Here is a 13,015-nt window from a genome sequence, read left to right on the forward strand (position 1 = left end):
TCATTCTGTGTGTGTGGCACCATCCGTAACACCTCATAATGTCACCTATTAGTTGCCTTTTAATGCGAGATACTATTATGAGTTGTCATTATATTGTACAGAATAATAGACATAATGAATTGAAATCTCTATGGTGATCACTCAGTCTGTTATCTAATACTGGAAGGGCATAGGTGAGATGTATTGTATGCATTGCCATACTGTTTTCTTGACTATCTAAGGGTATATCATGCTTCCAACACAACTGTTGTTCTTTTTTAATTCATTCATGGACATGGGCATTGCTGGCTGGCCAGCATTTATTGTCCATCCCTAGCTGCCCTTGTTCAGAAGGCGGTTGAGAATCGATCACATCGCTGTGGCTCTGGAGTCACATGTAGGCCAGACTAGGTAAAGTCAGCAGATTTCCTTCCCTAAAGCACATTAGTGAACCAGATGAGTTTTTTCCGGCAATGATTTCATGGCCATCAGTAGATTCTTAATTCCAGATATTTTTTATGAATTCAAATTCAACAATCTGTTGTGGCAGGATTCGAATCTGAGTCCCCAGAATATTAGCTGAGTTTCTGGATCCTACACGTGACTGCAGACCCTCGCTAATCCAGCAATAATACCACTAGGCCATTGCCTCCCCAGCAGGATTACTTTATCTGATATATTTCCTGTCTCACCTATTCTTGGGGTTGAATTTTCTGGCTTTTTGTGCCAGTGGGATCTCCAATCCTGCTGAAGGGTGACACACTCCCCCACGTTCCCACCGTGAGTTCCCTGGTGGCAGCCAGTGACGAGCCAGCTCCACACCTGGAAAACACACCGCGGTAGGGGTGGAAAATCCCACCCTTGGTGTAGTTTCTCCGTCTCTTGTATGACTTCCACACACCGCTTACAACTGTAACTCATTGAGGTGTGCTTGAATAAGCTCCTTCTGACTGGGTTGAGGGACTCGCGCTGACCACTGCAGCAATGGCATTGTGGTATCGGTTCAATTTCCCCTCAGTATTACCATCAGTCCCCACTTCCCCGTGCAGTTTTTTAGAACGACAACTTATATTTATAGAACACTCAACGTAATAAACTGTCCCCAGGCGCTTTACAGTAGCATTATAACATGAAGTGTGACATGGAGCCACATAAGGAGGTATAGGGTGGGATTTTCTGGCTGTTCACACCAGTGGGATTTGCCTGACCCACTGCAGTGAACAGAGATTTGACTGAGTGTCAAATTCTCCATCCTTGCTGTCAGCGGCACGGGGCATGAATGGCCAGAGAATTCTGTTCAGTGATGGTCAGATGATTCAAGGTTAGAGAAGTAGTGGGCAGCATGATGGCACAGTGGTTAGCACTGCTGCCTCACTGTGCCAGGGACCTGGGTTCGATTCCCACCTTGGGTCACTGTCTGCGTAGAGTCTGCACGTTCTCCCTGTGTCCGCGTGCGTTTCCTCTGGGTGTCCCAGTTTCCTCCCACAGTCTAGAGATGTGCTGGCTAGGTGGATTGACCATGCTAAATTGCCGTTTACTGTCAGGGGGACTAGCAGGGTAAATAAGTGGGGTTGCAGGGTTAGGGCCTAAGTGGGATTGTGGTCGGCACAGACTCAATGGACCAAATGGCCTCCTTCTGCACTGCAGGGACTCTATGATTTTAAAAGCAGGTTGTAAGGAGTGTCTTAAAGGATAAAGGCATTATAGAGGGGTGGCAGGTTATAGGGAGGCTTTTCCAAAGCTCAGGGTCTAAGCATATGAAGGCACAGCTTCCGATTTTGGAAGAAGTAAATTAGTGGGTAATCAAGAGGCCAGAATTAGAGGAATGCATAGATCTTCGAGGGTTGTGGGGCTAGAGGAGAAAGAGAAGGGAAAGGCCTTGACAAGATTTGGAAATAAGAATGGGAATCTTACAATCAAAAGGTTGCTTGACTAGGAATCATTCTCGATCAGGAGCAGTGAGAAGGGAATGGGACTTGGTGTACACGGGCAGCAGGTTCAGGGATGACTACAGGGAGGGCAGAATGTCGGAGACCAACCAGGTGTGTTTCGGAATAGTCCAGTTTAGAAGGAGGACCTAAATAAATGTGTTTATTGGAAGATTGTCTCCTAATGGTTTGCAATTCATGGAGTGGGGGTGTAGGAAGGAGATGCTGATCAAATCTAAAATAATGTAAAGGAAGATGTGTCAAAGCAGTGTTCCCAGGAAAAATCTGTTGCTCCAAGAACTGCCTCAGTCCTCGTATTCTTTTGGGACTGATGAACAATTTCATTATTTCCAGAAAAGTAAAACAAAAAACCCAGTGGGAAGAAAATACTAATATTTATTTATTTTTTTGTTTCTTTTGCACTTGTGACCGGAACAGGCCATTGGAGCTCGGGGCAGCGAGGAGGTAAGTGCAGAATGTCTGACAGATTTAAAACCAGATTTGCTGAATGAGCGATGGCAACAGTACATCCTGACAGGAGGAACGGGTATATATTGAAAAGCCTTGTGAAAAATTCTCTGCCTGTACCTCCTGTTTGAAAGAGCTGTGTCACAAAATTTGACATATTAAAAACACCCTGCCTCATTGCCCCTCCTCCCTCCATGGATCGCGTCTAATTTAACAGCTGGCAAACCATTCAATGAATTCCTTTTCTCTTCCTGTGGCTTGAGGTTGGTGATAATATTTGAGTGCCACCCACAATGTGCTTTGAAAGGAGCGGTTGGGATTTTTCAGAGTGTTGGCCATGTGGCAAATTGCGTTAATTCCACTTAGTTCAACTTGTTGTCATTGAATTGAGTTGTTATCTTGCACTTGATCGTGAGGGCAGGCTTAACCAGTAAGCGCCACCTCTGTGACCAAGTATTCTGTCAACACAAACACACTTGTAGCCGGCGGTGAGCTTGTGGAGCAGTCAGTTCATTGCAATTTCTTTTTCTTTCCTCTGGTATCACTAGGTTCTCATCCCTCATTGTCCTGTATTATCAGAACTAGCCATGTTGCCATGTTGGGACAGGAATGGCAGATAGACCCACATTTACCTTTCATGGTCATCAGACCTCTCAATATTTTTTTCCTTTTGTTCCTTCATGGAATGTGGGCATTGTTGGCAAGGCCAGCACTTGTTACCCCTCCCTAATTGCCTCTAAATAGTGTGGCTTGCTTGACCATTACAGTCTTAACCACATTCCTGTGGATCTGGAATTGCACCTAGTAGAACTGTGTATAGTTCTGGTCACCCTATTATAGAAAGGATATTGTTAAACTAGAAAGGATGCAGAAGAGATTTTTTAGGATGTTACTGGATGGTTTGAGTTATAAGGAGAGGCTGGATAGACTGGGACTTTTTCCTCTGCAGTATAGAAGGCTGAAGGATGACCTTATAAAGGTCTATAAAATAATGATGGGCATAGATCAACTACATAGTCAATATCTTTTCCCAAAGGTAGGGGAGTCTAAAACTAGAGGGCATAGGTTTAAGGTGAGAGGGGAGAGATACAGAAGTGTCTTGAGGGGCAATTATTTCACACAGAGGGTGGTGTCCAGAGGATCGAACAAGCTGCCAGAGGTACAATTTTATTTTTCAAAAAGCATTTAGATAGTTACATGGGTAAGATGGGTATAAAGGGATATGGGCCAAATGCGGGCAATTGGGACTAGCTTCGGAGTTTAAAAAAAAGCAGCATGGACAAGTTGGGCCGAAGGGCCTGTTTCCATGCTGTAAATCTCTATGCCGATGGGTAATAGTGAGCCAGATGGAGTTTATTACTACTGTTGATACTAGTTTTATGTTCCAGATTTTTAAATTGAATTTGAATTCCACCAGCTGCCAGTGGTGGGATCTGAACCAGGGGCCTCTGGATGACCTGCGCAATGTCATTACTACGACACCACCATCTCCCCCGATGTAGTGGGGGTGTGTGGTGGGGGGAGGGGTTGGGAGTGTGGTGGGGGGAGGGGTTGGGAGTGTGGTGGGGGGAGGGGTTGGGAGTGTGGTGGGGGGAGGGGTTGGGAGTGTGGTGGGGGGAGGGTTTGGGAGTGTGGTGGGGGGAGGGTTTGGGAGTGTGGTGGGGGAGGGGTTGGGAGTGTGGTGGGGGAGGGGTTGGGAGTGTGGTGGGGGAGGGGTTGGGGGTGTGGGGTGGGGGAGGGTTTGGGAGTGTGGTGGGGGGAGGGGTTGGGAGTGTGGTGGGGGGAGGGGTTGGGAGTGTGGTGGGGGGAGGGGTTGGGAGTGTGGTGGGGGGAGGGAAACAAGTGGAAGGGATGGTATGGGGGACATTGAATAATACCAGTTCTAGGAGTATTGAAGGATTAGGGACAGTGTGCAGAGGTGCCCTGTTTATTAACAACTTTTATTTAAAAGTTTCACATTCCAATTGTCCCCTGATGACCTTTGACTCCCTCATTAGTCAAGAACTGATCTACCTTTTCCTTAAAGATATTCAATGGCCCTGCCTCCACCACTGCCTGGGAAAGAGGTTCAAAGATTCACGACCCTCGGAGAAGAAATGTTCCTCCTCAGCTGCATCTTCAATGGGGGATCCCTTCTTTTTAAAACATGCACTTTGTTTTCCATGACCTTAAGATATAATGAAGTAGAATTAATCTGTGCGCTCTCTGTGTCTGCGACATAACCTTAAATAAAAGAGGCAGATTTCTATTTTAATCTTCACTTAGTGGATGAGCAGACTGATGCAGGATGATGGGCTGATGGAATCCATACTGCAGGCTTGTTTGTGAAATAACACATAAGCTCCATTTAACAATGATGTCTTGGCCATATAGAGTGACAAAGTTCTCAGAAATGTAAAAGAGAAGTTAGGAGGAGGTATCAGTCCCTTACGTTTTCCCCTGCATTCTTTTTAGTGTATCTTTGCATACTTTTCCTTTTGGGGTTAGTGGGGAAATGGTGGAAGGACTTCCAGCTGATTATCAACTCATTCAACTGTGTTATGAATGCACCTCCCATGGCCATCAAGTCTTGAGGTGAGACTCAAACCCAGAGGCAGTGATGCTAAAAGTTGAAGTTTATTTATTAGTCATAATTAAGGCTTACATTAACACTGCAATGAAGTTACTGTGAAATTTCCCTAGCCGCCACAGCCCATTGCCTTTTAGGGTTAGTGCACCTAACCAGCACATCTTTCAGACAGTGAGAGGAAACCAGATCACCCAGAGAAAACCCACACAGACACGGGGAGAACATGCAAACTCCACACGAACAGTGACCCAAGCCAAGAATCAAACCTGGGTCCCTGGCGCTGTGAGGCAGCAGTACTCACCACTGTGCTACCGTGCCATGATACTTCCTCCAAATCCTGCAATGAAGGTAGCCATTGTTGTTTGTGAAGAGTTTTTGGGTTCTGCAGCAGTTGATATTGTTAAGATGTTAGCTTCTTGTTTTGTTGATCTGTCAGACCAGGCTGACGAAGGATAGGTGAGTTGTTAATGCAGCCTCATTTAACTTGTCCCAGTCATACGTTTTTTTTCCTGGTCTTGATATTGATGCAAAAATCCAATCAGGTGGAGCTGTGCTCTGAGCTAAAAAGCAGTAGCCTGGATGAGTGCAGTTCCAGCAACACTCAACATGCCAGAGACGCCATTCGGAAAAAGCAGCTCACTTGACTGACACCCCATTTAACACACTCAAACATTCCATAGAACCATAGAATCCCTATAGCGCAGAAGGAGGCAATTCGGCCCATCGAGTCTGCACTGACTCTCCAACAGAGCATCCTACCCAGGACCAATCCCTGTATATTTACTTAACCTACACATCTTGGGACACTTAGGAGCAACTTAGCGTGGCCAATCCACCTAACCCACGCAAGAACGTCCTTCCTTACTGACACACAGTGGCAGCAGTGTGTACCATCTACAATGTACATTGCAGCAACTCACCAAGGCTCTTTTGAAAACAATTTGGACAAAGTCTCACTCACCATCTTCTGATGGGCCATAAATGCTGCTTTTGCTGGTGATTCCCTTAGCCTGTGAATTAATGATAAATACTGCTGCTTACTGCTAGTTTTAAAGGTACCTTCACTGGAGACAGTGTATGTTTCTTGACCTTTTTGCTTTTTTAAAAAAATCAGAAGTTAGCTTTTATTTTTCCTGTCTCTCTTCATAGAATCCCTGCGGTGCAGAAGGAGGCCATTCAGCCCATCAAGTCTGCACCGACCACAATCCCTATCCCCATAACCCTATTCATTTACCCTACTAACCCCTGGCATTCAGGAGCAATTTAGCATGGCCAATCAACCTAACCTGCACATCTTTGGAGTGTGGGAGGAAACCCTCGCAGACACAGGGAGAACATGCAAACTCCACACAGACAGTGATCCAAGCCAGGAATCGAACCCAGGTCCCTGGCGCTGTGAGGCAGCAGTGCTAACCACTGTGCCAGGTGTGAGATCTTGTTGGTACATCACACCATTCAACTGAAACCAGATTCCGAGACCAATTCCTTCACCTCTCTTGCTGACCCAAGAGGATCAGATACCCATTCACAAACCGGAACCTTTGTCCTGTAGTTCTATTCTTTAACAACCCTTTACTATCAGTCTGCGAGCTCACTGAATCTGCAGTTCGAAAGACGTGCAGGTTAGGCGCTAAATCATCCCTCAGTGTATCTGAACATGATCCAGAGTGTGGCATCTAGGGGATTTTCACAGTAACTTCATTGAAGTGTTAATGTAAGCCGACTTGTGACGCTAATAAATAAACATTAAACTTTATGTTGCTCTCAGCAATGAACGTGTGGATCAGCTTTATAAACTTGTGGCAGAAGCCACCCCATTTTCCTTCCCGTGCGCAGGTTGATGCTGTGTGCGTTTTATGTGGAGATGAAAACTTGCCAGGCGATGTGAAGCTCGATGGGAGATCCTTTAAGAATGTTAGTAATAGACGCAGTAGCAGCAGGCACTTGTGGCCGTTCACAGAGTGCCAGGAGAGAAAACTCGGCTCTGCAGCTGGAGAGCTACTTGTCGGCTTTCTCGCTGAAACTGACAGCCTGAAAAAGCAGTGAATGATTCCGCCCAATGATCGAGCAGCCTTGGTCTTCTGGGGTGATTTAAATACTGGCTGAGGCCCTCAGTGCCTCCACGCCACCCTTCAGATCATCAGGTGCCTTAAAAATCAATCCGACACTGATGTTTTTGTCCAATCGACAATAATGTGGGGCCAATCGATTGAGCTGTATTAGACCTTAAATTTGTAAAAAGCCGTGAAATGTTAACAGAAAATTGCATTTTCTATATTTAGTTTAGTGAGGGCATTGTGATTGGCACAAGCTTCAAAGGGCCTGTTCCTGAGCTGTACTTTTCTTTGTTCTCTTTACTCTTTGAGGTCAGGGGTGTTGACTTTAAGGCATTTATTAGTCACAAGTAGGTTTACATTAACACTGCAATTAAGTTACTGTGAGAATCTCCTAGTCACCACACTCCAGTGCCTGTTCGGGTACGCTGAGGAAGAATTTAGCACGGCCAGTGTACCGAAACAGCACATCTTTGGATTGTGGGAGGAAACCGGAGCAGCCAGAGGAAACCCACGCAGACACGGGGAGAACATGCAAACTCCACACAGGCAGTGACTCAAGGCGGGAATCAAACCCAGGTCCCTGGTGTTGTGAGGCAGCAGTGCTAACCACTGTGCCACCATGCCTAGCCAGAGGTTATTGGAATTGGAGTAGGGACAGCTATGGTCAGTGTGGGAGATGTGTGGTGGAAGAGATATCCATCGCTGAACACTGGTGGAATACACTGTGTGAAACGTCAGAGTTCCAGACTTGAATACACTCCCGCTGCGATGGTGGGAGCTACACTATGGGTGGGATTCTCCAGTCTTGTCCATGATCCGTTGCGAGTGAGAACAGAAAATTTGGCATTCCAGCCAAAACTGCATTCACTTTCAGCGGCATTGGAAGATCCCGATTGCCATCGAGGTCGGAAGATTTAGACCATCTGAGTCTCACCGCTATGTTGACAATTGTTGATCATGGACACTTTATTTGTAAAACCACTTAGAATCATAGAATCTACAGCACGGAGACAGGCCTTCAGTGCAAACTGGTCCATGCCGATCAAAATGCCCATCTAGGCTAACCCCATTTGCCGGCATTGATAGAATCATAGAACCTATGGCATGGAGTCAGGCCCTTCGGCCCAAACTGGTCCATGATGACTTAAAGAAATAATATTTTGTTGTAACATACAGGGTGGAATTTTCTCATTTTCTGGCAGTGTGGCGCAGCGGGTGGGAGAAACAAGGTGGGAGCCACTGGCCGTAAGGGCGGCTTACTCCATCGTATTTTTAGGCTCTATGGGAAAAAAATGTGAAGCAGCATAGGTCCCACAGCATCACGCTGACAGGGATGGGCTCAGGTTTTGCTCAAAGGTGGGATTAGATGAGGAAAGCTGGGAAAAGACAAGGGTGAAGCATGGATCCCTTGTTCTGAATGATCTATTTCTGTGCGCTATCTGTTTCTGCAGAAGCAAAGGCAATGAGGATAGATTTGTGTCTGGTCTTCCAAGGCCTCACCAATGGCAGGCAGGGAGTTCTTTGAATGGTTCCTAGGAATAGATCACTCTTTATCTCCCACTCCTCTTCAGAACAGTGTGTTTGACGTTGACGACGCACTGTGAAGGAATGAAAAGCTTGCTTTGCCCCCTAAATAAGACCATAAGATCAGAATTGCCCCTAACTTCTTGACATGCTTCACTGCTATGTGTACTATTTTGCACAGCATCCTGTTAAGGTGTTGGATCTGAACCCCAAGGTATATAATGTAATCAGATTAGACTCCAACAACTGTTTATTTTTGACACAAGTTTGAGGAGATGCTTCGCATCTGGAGTGATTCTACTGACAAATTAGAGATCTTTTGTCAAAATAAGCTTTATTCATAATACAGTTTTAATATAGCTCAAACAAAATGAAGTAGCTTAACCTTTAACAGTTGAACAATAGTTAAATTGAAAGAAAACAATTATAATTTCTAACTTATAAGAATTTCAGTTCCAATTAAGCAATATTTCTCTTATAGATTGAAAACATTGATGATCAGCCATGAACATAATGAATAGTGGAGCAGGCTCAAAGGGCCAAATTACTTACTCCTGCTTCTAGTTTCTAAAACAAACTTTAAATATAGTTAGCAATCATAGATATGCTTGTTATGACTCAGGTAACAGCCTCTGAGCTTTCAGAGAGGATTTAATTTTTCAGAGCACTCTCCAGGCTTCTGTCTTTCACAGCTCCAGTCAGCAACTAACTACAGAAAGCTGTTTCTCTGCTACACTGCAATGCCTCACAGCACCAGGGTCCCAGATTCGATTCCTGGCTTGGGTCACTGGCTGTGTGGAGTTTGCATGTTCCCCTTGTGTCTGTGTGGGTTGCCTTTGGATTCTCCAGTTTCCTCCCACACGCCAAAGATCTTCAGGTTAGGTTGATTGGCCAGGCTAAATTGCCCCTTCATGGCAGGGGGATTAGCAGGGTAAATACATGGGGTTACAGGGATAGACATAAACAGAGACAATAGGTACAGCAATAGGCCATTTGGTTCTTCGAACTTGCACCAACATTCAATATGACCATGGTTGATCATGCATCAGTATGCCACTCCCACTTTCTCTCCATATCCCTTGATCCCTTTAGCCACAAGGGCCATGTCCAGCTCCCACTTGAACTTCTCTAACAAACTGGCCCCAGCAGCTTTCTGTGGTAGAGAATTCCACTGGTTCACAACTCTCTGAGTGAAGAAGTTTTTCCTCATCTCAGTCCTGAATGGCTTACCCCTTATTCTGAGATTCTGACTCCTAGTTCTGGACTTCCCCAACACTGGGAACATTCTTCCCGCATTTAGCCTGTCCAGTCCTGTCAGGATTTTATATGTTTTTATGAAATCCCCTCTCATTCTTCTAAATTCCAGTGAGTACAAGCCCAGTCGATCCAGTCTCTTTTCCCATGTCAGTCCTGCCATTCCAGGAATCAGTCTGGTGAACATTCACTGGATTCCCTCAATAGCAAGAATGTCCTTCCTCAGGCTAGGTGACCAAAACTGCACACAATACTCAAGGCCTGGCCTCACCAAGGGCCTGGGTATCAGCAGCAAGACATCTTTATTCCTACACTCAAATTCTCTTGTAATGAAGGCCAGCATGCCATTAGCTTTCCTCACCGCCTGCTGTACCTGTGTGCCAACCTTCAGTGACTGTTCCACCATGACACCCAGGTCACGTTGCACTTCCCCCTTTTCCTAAAATGCCACTATTCAGATAATAATCTTCCTTCCTGTTTTTGCCACCAAAGTGAATAAACTCACATTTATCCACATTATATTGCATTTGCCAAGTATTTGCCCACTCAGCCAGCCTGTCCAAGTCTCTTTGCATCCTCCTCACAGCACACACTGCCACAGCTGAGTGTGATTTAGAGACATTGCATTCAATTCCTTCGTCCAAATCATTAATGTATGTTGTGAGGGCTTGGGTGGGATTGTGGTCAGTTCAGACTTGATGTGCCAAATGGCCTCCTTCTGCACTGGAGGGATTTTGTGATTCTGTGATTAAAGCTAGCTCCTCCCATTGACTTCATGATCATATGACCCTGTACACCTAAGCTCACCTTTAATCAAAAAAAAACCCAGGGGCCCTCTTTACAGAAACAAGAGTGCATTAGCTTTCTGCTAAATAAACACTGCATGGTTGAAATGAGTAATTATCCTGCTTTCCAGCTTCTGAGCTGCATTTCTTCCAAACATACTGACTACCTGTAGAAAAACACTGAATTTTAAAGCAGTCCCTCTTGTATATAAAATATATGAATAGCACACTTTCACCACAATCTCGAGCTGTCATTTGCCACATGTATTTCTTATATGTCAGTCTTCCTAACATCCAGAAGATGATATGTGTATAATAGTGAGTTGCTCATAAAATTGTGCAAACATTGTTAGCTGCTAGTGTTTGTATTTCATTCAAGCACCCTGGCCGGAATTCTTCTATCCCACCTGCCACTGGAATTTTAGCAGGAGAGTTGTGGAGAATGTGAAATGCCCTTGACTGTTGGGTGGGAATTTCCACCTTTTAAATCAGTGCGGCCGGAGAATTCCGCTCTCTAACTTGGAAATACGTTGCCAGTCCTTCAATGTGACTGGGTCAAAATTCTGAAACTCCCTCCCTAATAGCACTGAGAGTGTGTGAGCAGCTCACCACCACCTTCTCAGGTAGAGCAGCACAGTGGCACTGTGCTGGGTTCAATTCCTGACTTGGGTCATTATCTGTGTGGAGTTTGCACGTTCTCCCCGTGTCTGAGTGGGTTTCCTCCGGGTGCTCTGGTTTCCTCCCACAGTCCGAAAGAAGTGCTGGTTAGGTGCATTGGCGTTGCTAAATTCTCCCTCAGTGTACCCGAGCAGGCACCAGAGTGTGGCGACTAGGGGATTTTCACAGTAACTTCATTGCAGTGTTAATGTAAGCCTACTTGTTACACTAATAAATTAACTTTAAACTTGAATAAATGCTGGCCTAGCCAATGAAGCTCACATCCCATGAATGAATAAAATAAATTAAAAGAAGATTTTTAAAGTGACACTTTAGAAAGATAGGCCATTTGCTTTCACTCAGTTTTATAGTACACCTTTACTTTTCATTTCCATTAAAGAAATCAATGCATGTTTACTATCAGTTACCTTAAAACTACAGCTAAACGAGGCTCAAAAAGTATAGATTTCTGCAGATAACTCTCTGGGGAGACTTGAATGTATCCTTTAATTACAATTATTATTTGTCTTCCGAATCCCAAATGCAAATCCAATTGGTTTATGGATACACGACATGAAGTTGTTTTCAGTGTCAAGCAACATCCTGATTTTTAAATTCTCTTCCTTGTTTTCAAATCCCTCCATGGCCTCTTCCCTCCCTATCTCTGTGATCTCTTCCAATCCCACAACCCTCCAGGATCTCTGTGTTAATTTAATTCTGGGCTCTCCAGTACCCTGAGTTTAATTGTTCTACCAGACACACTGCACTGTTCTACCCTGGACACCCTGACACTATCCCTCCCTGGACATTATCCCCCTCCCTCTGGACACTATCCCCCTCAGCCTGCTTCCCCTTGGAAATTGTCCCCTCCCCCCGGGACACTATCCCCTCCCCCCAGACACTGTCCATTTTCCCCCGGACACTGTCCCCTCCTCCCAGACACTATCCCTCCCTCCTCCAAGACACTATCCCTCCCTCCTCCAAGACACTATCCCTCCCTCCTCCAAGACACTATCCCTCCCTCCTCCCTGACACTATCCCTCCCTCCTCCCAGACACCTTCCCACCCTCCCCTGGACACTATCCCACCATCCCCCTGGACACTATCCCCACCCTCCCCCGGACACTATCCCACCCTCTTCCTGGACACTATCCCCACCCTCCCCCCCACCCAGACACTATCCCCACCCTCCCCCAAGGACACTATCCCCACCTTCCCCAAAGGACACAATCCCCCTGGACACTATTCCTCTTTCCCCCGGACACTGTCCCCTCCTCCCAGACACTATCCATCCCTCCCTCCCGGATACTGTCCCACCTTCCCCCAGACACTATTCCACCTTCCCCCCAGGCACTATCCCTCCCTCCCCCCGAACACTATCTGTCCGCCAGTACACTATCCCACCCTGTACAACTGAAAGCTTTCCCTCCCCTGACACTGTCCCTCCCCGGGCATCCTGCACTGTACCTTGCACTTTTGCCCAGCGCCTCCTCCACCCTTTGCCCCAACCCTTCTTCCCTATCTTGGTGATTCTCCACACAGCCCACACTACCACCAGCCAATCTCAGTCTCAGGCTGCCACTTATAGACACTCCCCAAGGAGGGAGGAAGTTTACCCCACCAGGTGCATGCCGCTTGTATATACATGGTGAATCCGGACATTCTGATTTCTCACTGGTTGGTTCCTAATTTGGTGAGGGAACGTAATTTGAGAATTAATTTGGCCATGTAATGAGCATGCGTTACTTGTTAATGTTTGCAAAGCGGCTTCCCAACACTGCTGGTCAGGAAGAT

At 45.9% G+C, this 13,015-nt stretch overlaps 1 protein-coding gene across 1 annotated transcript in view; it reads left to right on the forward strand.

The window, feature by feature from the left end:
• The first annotated feature begins 2,350 nt into the window (after window positions 1–2,350).
• aatkb (apoptosis-associated tyrosine kinase b) overlaps window positions 2,351–13,015 on the forward strand; it is a 301,371-nt gene continuing 290,706 nt past the window's right edge. Inside the window, exon 1 of the mRNA XM_080209476.1 lies at window positions 2,351–2,372. The gene's annotated coding sequence lies outside the window, so the exon portion shown is untranslated. The remainder of the gene's footprint in view (window positions 2,373–13,015) is intronic.

The sequence above is a fragment of the Carcharhinus amblyrhynchos genome, chromosome 21 (assembly GCF_965287045.1).
Source record: "Carcharhinus amblyrhynchos chromosome 21, sCarAmb.v2.hapA, whole genome shotgun sequence".
Classification (NCBI taxonomy): Eukaryota; Metazoa; Chordata; class Chondrichthyes; order Carcharhiniformes; family Carcharhinidae; genus Carcharhinus; species Carcharhinus amblyrhynchos.